The sequence below is a fragment of the Musca domestica genome, unplaced genomic scaffold (genome assembly GCF_030504385.1).
Source record: "Musca domestica strain aabys unplaced genomic scaffold, Musca_domestica.polishedcontigs.V.1.1 22, whole genome shotgun sequence".
Taxonomy (NCBI): Eukaryota; Metazoa; Arthropoda; class Insecta; order Diptera; family Muscidae; genus Musca; species Musca domestica.
In genome coordinates this window covers 2,496,365-2,503,921 of record NW_026712262.1, presented here as the reverse complement: position 1 = coordinate 2,503,921, position 7,557 = coordinate 2,496,365, and the positions used below count along the sequence as shown (strand labels likewise).

Here is a 7,557-nt window from a genome sequence, read left to right as displayed (position 1 = left end):
ACATTTCTAATGATATTAAATTTAGTGCATTTTGGTACTTTTGTCCATCCTACACAACTTCAAATACCCTCACTTCAAATTTCAGATTTCCAGCTATATTCCTTTTTCCAAATATCAAAGTTAATACTACTTTTGTATTTTTCGTACTTTTTGGTACGTATTTCCAAATCCATGTATCATATCTTAAGTCCAAACACTAACAGTGACCCTAATGCCAAATTTCAGATTTCAAGCAATATAAAAATTTCCACACCAAACTCTTTATCTTAACCCGTCCCAACAGCAGAGACCCACCAATATTTTAAATTTCTACATCAATCAGTTAACTCAAACCCAAATTGTACCGAATTAAGTACCATTTAGTACAGTTGTTACACTTAGTACCCATTTCCAAAAACATATAATATGGGAAGTAATGTTGATATACCACTTCCCAACTTAATTTTTATACCAAATGTCAAGATTTTAGCTGCATCCGTTCATAAAAAAACCCAAAGTTACGAAATTTAGTACACTTCTAGTCCAAGTCCGCCTTATCTTACCCCTACCCAAAATTTCACGATTCTAGCTACAGCCGTTTCGCCTGGACGTCCATGAATCAGTTGGTCACTCATTTTTATACTTCTTCACCAAGATTGACAGACGGACATCCCTAGATCGGCTCAAAAATTCCTGCAACGGATTCCAAAGAGACCTGCGACGGATTTGGTCCAAAGAGACATAGGACCTAAAACCTTTATTTCGATGAGGCGTTTTAAAATGATATCTTCTCTAGCCATACGGCAAAAGGTATAATTATGTATTTTTAGAACACATTTTAAGGACCTCTTTTAAAAAATAGGAGAATTTTTAGAAGCCTTTTACGAAAATTTGTTTTCAAGGACAAAGTCGTTCAAGCACTTCATTTTAAATATTATTAATTTTTTAGAATTTTCAAAAGGTCTTCTTATGAATCGTGGAGTTAGTGGAGTTTTTTTTTTGGAAATATTTTTCGAGGATGTTAAGGACTTTTTAGGAATATTTAATACAAGTTGTCTTTGGAAAAATTGCTAAAGGTCTTCCTACCCAAAAATCATAGACTTTCACAGAATACTATTAAAATTTCCTGGCCAACGATATTGGATTTTTGTTGAACGATTTTCTATTAAGAAAATTTTATCAAGGACCTTCCTTCCAAGTAAAGGATATTATCAAGGCCAAAAGTCTTACTTTTTTCCATAAAGAGTAAGAACATAAAAACTAAATCCTAGCAGATGTTAAAGAAATTCAAAAAAATGTATTTTTGCGTATTTGGGGATTGGAAAAATGCTGGAATGAGTGTTGAATGCCTTCAAAGGCTCAAGCTGGATATTCATGAAAAGTCGGCCGGGCCGAACTTTGAATACCTTCCACCATTTGAGCAGTAAGTTCGACCGGGCCGAACTTTGAATATGCTCCACCATTTGGAACGAATTTGGAAATTTTCAAAAAAAAAAATAAAATCCGTTAAAAATTCTGTTAATATCTTAAAAATACTGAATATAGGATGGAAATACATAAAGCGCATATTTGGCTGGCTTAAGTCATCGGCGGCTTCTTAGTAGATGGACAAAGGAGTTTTGGCATAGGCAATTTTTGTCATAAACTATTAAAATATTCAAATACGAAACTTGAAAAAAACCGGTGAATAATGTAGCTAAAATCATCAAAATACCGAATATAGGGAGGTACCGTTATATGGAGGCTATACGAAGACCTGGAAATGCATAGGCAATTTTCTGTCACAGGCTGTAGTACCTATAACGAACTTCAAAATTTCAGTGAATATTGTACCTAAAATCGTCAAAATACCGAATATAGGGAGGTTCTAATAAATGGGGCCTATACGAAGTTCTGGACCTGTATAAACAATTTTCTGTCATATACTGTAGTTCCCGTTATGAATTCCAAATACTAAATTTGAAACAATTCCGGTGAATCATGTTACTAAAATCATCAAAATACCGAATATTGGGAGGTACCGCTATATGGAGGCTATACGAAGTCGTGGGCCTGCGTCCACAATTTTTGTCATAGGCTGTAGTAACCATTACGAATTCTAAATACAAAATTTGAAACAACTCCGTTGAATAATGTCTCTAAAATCGTCAAAATATCGTATATCCGGGGGTACCGTTGTATGTAGGCTATACGATATCGGGGGCGTATATAGACAATACTCTTCCAGGGGGAAAACGCTTGGAAAAAACATCTAGTATGGATTTTTAGACAATTCCAAAATGTAGCTAAAATCATCAAAATGCCGAATATTGGGAGGTACCGTTATATGGGGGATACACGATATATAGACAATACTCTTCCAGGGGGTAAAGTACTCAGAAGAAACTCCCTTTGTGGATTTTCAAAGAATTTCATTGAAAAATTTGGCTCCAATCATCAAAACACCGAATATGGGGGTACCGTTATATACAATATCCTTCATGCTATACCCTCCATGCTATGTATGATAGAGGGTAGAAAAAAACCTTTTTATTAGAATTACAAAATTGAGATACTTTTTGAACAACCCTCGTATATGAATACGGAATCGAAAATAAACACTCACGCCTCCTCTTGTTGGGAGAACTGGACTTCTGCTTCCATTTCATAATCGATTCAGTTTTCCTTGTTTTTAAATCCAACATCAAACTTTTATGAAATCATTCCTAAGATATTCCGGAATTACATTTTCAATATTTTAAAGCGGGTCGCAATAAAATTTAGTGGCATCGTAAAACTTGTAAGAAAAAATTAAAATCGAAATATTTTCCCAAATAAAAAATTCGAAGAAGAAGAAGAAGCGATGGCAAATGGTCATTTTTATTTATTTACTTTATTACCCCCCCAACAACATCAAATGGAAAATATAATGTCTTTCCTTCGCATTGGCTAAATACCCATCAACAATCGGAGCAGCAAAATAAAAGAAATGGCACACACACTCATAAACATACACATATGTAATTTTTATTATCCTCCATGCCATATCCCTGCTAAGAAGGCCGCTCATGACCAAATACAATGTCATGCGTTTATTGATTTTCTTGTCACGACTTGGCAAAAAAACAACAACGAAACAAAAATACTCAAATTTATTACGAATAGAGACGTATTTTTCTCTGAGTGTATAATATCTAAACACACAGAGGTCCATCATCATGACCTCCGCCCCAAAAATGACCTCTGCTATTGATATTTTTGTTTGAATTGTCATTCTTTCTTGTTTTGTTTCTTTTTTGGCATTTTGTTTTGTTTTGTTTGGCATTCGATAAAATCGATTTGAATGGAGTTCCTTGTCATGGAGGAATGAAAAAAAGAAACGCAGTCGATGATATGGAACAACGATAACGGTTCATTAAACTCTGAATATATTCTGGGGACACAAAGGAATGTTTTTTTTTTGAGGGGGTTTCGAGGAAGAGAGGCAGAGAGCAAGAATGGGGTCCTTTGTAGGAGTCATTGTATCACTTCATCATCAACAACTAGAATAAATATTTAATTCAAATATGATTCGAATAAATTAATCACAAGAAAATAACTCCGTTTGGAAAAGAGTCAACATCTCCGCGATTTGTGTGTGGAATTGATTTTGCTGAACTGGAACTGAGTGCTTCAAAAGAAAACAATATTTGATTAGGAATCCATAAAATTTGAAGGCGTATTTCTTACAACGATCCGAAACCAAATTCAAGATAATTTTTTGTTGGACATTTTCAAAATAATAATTATCAGGAAATACAGACCTAGTAGTCAACACCAAAAATAGTTTCATGAAAAATCCATCAGATTATGAAGGTATAGCTAAAAATAGAAGACACGTGTATCGGCGTTGTGAAAGCTTACCTCGAAAAGTTACCTAAATAGAAGGGGCAAGTTCAGCCCTCTTTTTCACATTTTTTTGAATTACGTTTTCTTTGATTCCTTTATTTCCGAAATATGTAACTTATATAAAATAACTTCTGTCGCAAGGTGTTCTGTAGCAAAGTATGAAAGTAGAGCTAACAAAGGGGGCCAATACTTTTCATTTTTGCCCTCCACCATACATAGCATGGAGGATATATTAAGTTCGTCATTCCGTTTGTAACTAATCGCAATAATGAATTTAGAAATAACAAAGTACAGGGTGAGATGAAAAAAACTGCAACCAACTTCAGACTGCTGTTATTTCTAAGGCACTCGTCCGACAGCTGTTAAAATTATTCCAGTGACAGCTCATTATATCCAATGTTTACAAGCGGACAAAAGCATTTTGGTGAGAAAACAAGTAAAAAAGATGTAAGTTCGGACGGGCCGAACTTTGAATACCCTACACCATTTGGAAAGAATTCGGCAATTCTCAGCAAGAATAAAACACGTTAAAAATTCTGTTAAAATCTGTTAAAATACCGAATGTAGCTGTAACATTAGGGTCCATACGACGACATGGACCTGCATAGGTAATTTTCGTCATAAGCCATTACAATATTCAAATGCGAAACTTGAAGAAAAAATCGGTAAATAATGTAGCTAAAATCATCAAAATACCGAATATCGAGAGGTTATCTTATAGGGTGGCTATACGAAGACGTGGACCTGCACAGACAAATTTCTGTCATAGGCTGTAGCATTCATTTCAAATACCAAATTTGAAACAATTCCGATGAATATTGTCGCAAAAACCATCAAAACATCGAATATCGGGGGTACCTTTATATGGGGGCTACACCAAAACGTGGACCCACACAACCCATTTTCACTACCAAAAGTCCTGCAGACATAATATACATTTGTGAGATGAACATATCGTAATATTTCATTCGGCAAATCTTGAGAAATGAGCTCGGTGTAAAGCCATTGAAAACTCCAAAATGTGGAAAAAATAGACTCAAAAGAGCTAATGAGTTGCTTCTTGGCTGCTTGCCCGAAAGTGATGAACTGCCGAATTTGGGTTTCTCCGATGAGAAAACATTCGTTGTCCAGCAGTTTGTGAACAAACAAAATGATCGCGTTTACTTGCCGAAGAGGTCAGCTGAAAATGTGCACCTTCGGTTGGCCACCAGAACTCAAGCGCCGGCCATGGTGATGGTGTGGGCCGCCATAACAGCCGATGATCGCTCTCCGCTCGTATTAATCGACCATGGCATCAGAATAAATGCAGAATATTATCGCGAAAATATTCTGAAGTTTGTATTAAAGCCTGGGGGACGCGCCACCCAAGAATCGTTACAAAATAAGGTTCCTAGCTTCATTTCCAGCGCACAATGGCCACCAAAATCCCCATCTCCGGATACCCATCCGTTGGACTATTGTGTCTGGAGTATTTTAGAAAGCAAGTTTGGCACTTAAAAATACCAAAGTGTCGATCACCTCAAGCAAGCGCTTCACCGGGAATGAGCCAACATACCGCAGAGCAACATTTTGACGGCGTGTGACGGTTCCACTGGCCGTTTGAAGGCCATAATTCGTGCCAAAAGTGACCAATTCGAACAAATCTAAAGTTATTCTAAAATTTGATGCTATTTCCGAAATTTGTAAAAAAATGTAAAAAAATATGACGTTTGACTTTGTTGCAGTTTTTTCATCTCACCCTGTATATGGAAGTCATAACTTTATCTGAACCGATTTACTCCAAATTTGAAGTACTGGTTTCTAGGATGAATTCACTCGTAATTGTCAAAATTCAGTCCATTTTGGGATGATATTAGCCATTTGGTGCACAATAAGTCTGAAGGAGATATGGGAGCTATATCCTAATCTGAACCGATCTCAATGAAATTTGACAGAGGTATTTTCGAGCAGTATCTGATGTCCGGTAGCAAATATTATGTTTCTGGAGCGCATATTACACATGTGAGGGACTTAAAACCCCAATTCGGATGAAACATATATGTATATGGGAGCTATAGTTGTATCTGAACCGTTGTTCTCCAAATTTGATGTACTTGCTTCTAGACTGAATTCGGTCGGATGTGCCAAAATGCACATCATTTGGAATGATATTGGCCGAAATCTGAACCGATTATCACCAATTTAAATAGGGTTCGTCCTTGGGGCAAACAAATATGATTTGGAAAATTTCATCTCAATCGGACAATAAGTGCGACCCGCATTTTGTTCATGGCATGCATAACTCGACTTAGAAAGTGATTCTATTAAGACCCTACAAAGTAACCATGGTTCTATCTCCCTTCCTTCTCCATGTTACAAAGAAATTCACAAAGACATAGTACCCCTACCACTATGTGGTGTAGGGTATAAAAAGTACTACTGAATACCCATAGTTGCCTTGATAATTCCGCCATGGATATATTATAGCTTGAAAATATTATAATCATACGTTTCAAATTTAGGCTTTCATAAATGTCACTGGCTCCTGGGTTCACACTCTTCATATTAGAATTATATCAAATATGTGGACATAATAGACAATCGGATTTATCGGAACAACAAATTCAGTTGATATAACCGCTTTTTTCAATTTGCCAGGAATCATTTCCGAAAAGATTTCATGGGTAAAATCAAATGCCATGGAGATGTAGTGCTGCTATTTTCCTCCCTCTCTCTTTAAAAAAATATTTACAGAAAACCATTTTACATACCTGTATCTACAAACACACATAGTTGTCGACATACATATGTGGGTTCCATTACTCACACATATGTACGAAATAAATGAATATTTCAAATATTTTTTCCCCCAAATGCCTAAATTTTGTATTGAGTAACATGGAAATATTTTGAATTCTGTTTTTTTTCTCTCGATTTTTTTCATAAATTGATTTATGACACCTTCAGAGAAACATCAACGCCGCATTAATGACTGGCTGACTGGATGCCTGGCTAGCTGGCTGTTTGACCGACTGGCAAGTTTAAGAACTGTGTAACCCATTGAAACAGATGTACCAACGAACCTGTACACGATTTTCTGCAGATTAGAGATTTTCCATTTGTCAGCTTCAACATTGCCGCGGCTGCTGCTTTGGCCACGATCGGTCGATATTCAGCCATGTGAGGCTATACTGTGCTTGGCCAGTCAGGCTGTCAGTAATTGGCTTTTAAGATACTCGTGCCAAGTATTTACCACAAAAAAAAAAGAGCCCACGAAAAAAAAACACAAAAATTAAACGAAACTGGATATTGGCTATGATAGTCAATAAATATTTGTGGCCAACATATGTGTGTACGTGGGAGCACAGTGGAAGATTTTTTTGTAGTAAACAAAACCGTTAAGTCCCCCTCCCACATAAGACAAATCTGTAGTATCTGAAAGTAACTGAAAGTGGTTGTATTCCTAAAGGGAGAAACTTTTTCAGGGGACTCGCATGTGGATACGTGATGAAAGCAATCATACGCTCTGGGGTCTTTCAAAAAATTATTTCACAATAGCAGCTCTTCGGAAAAATATTGCCGGAATATTTTTATAAAAACACTCGGCGCCCAAATTCATTTTTTTATACCCTACACTACAAGGTGGTCAGGGTATTATATCTTTGTGCATTTGTTTGTAACAGGCAAAAGGAAACGATATAGACCCATAGTTCCTTTTGATGATCTGCATAG

At 36.2% G+C, this 7,557-nt stretch overlaps 1 long non-coding RNA gene across 1 annotated transcript; it reads right to left on the bottom strand.

Annotated features, from left to right (window-relative positions):
- Positions 1 to 2,816: 2,816 nt before the first annotated feature.
- LOC109612527 (uncharacterized) lies at positions 2,817 to 3,778 on the bottom strand. The gene is made up of 2 exons (XR_002194572.2): positions 3,688 to 3,778; positions 2,817 to 3,628 (listed from the first exon to the last, which is right to left on the bottom strand). It is a non-coding gene; the product is annotated as an uncharacterized LOC109612527 (long non-coding RNA).
- Between the last annotated feature and the right edge of the window lie 3,779 nt (positions 3,779 to 7,557).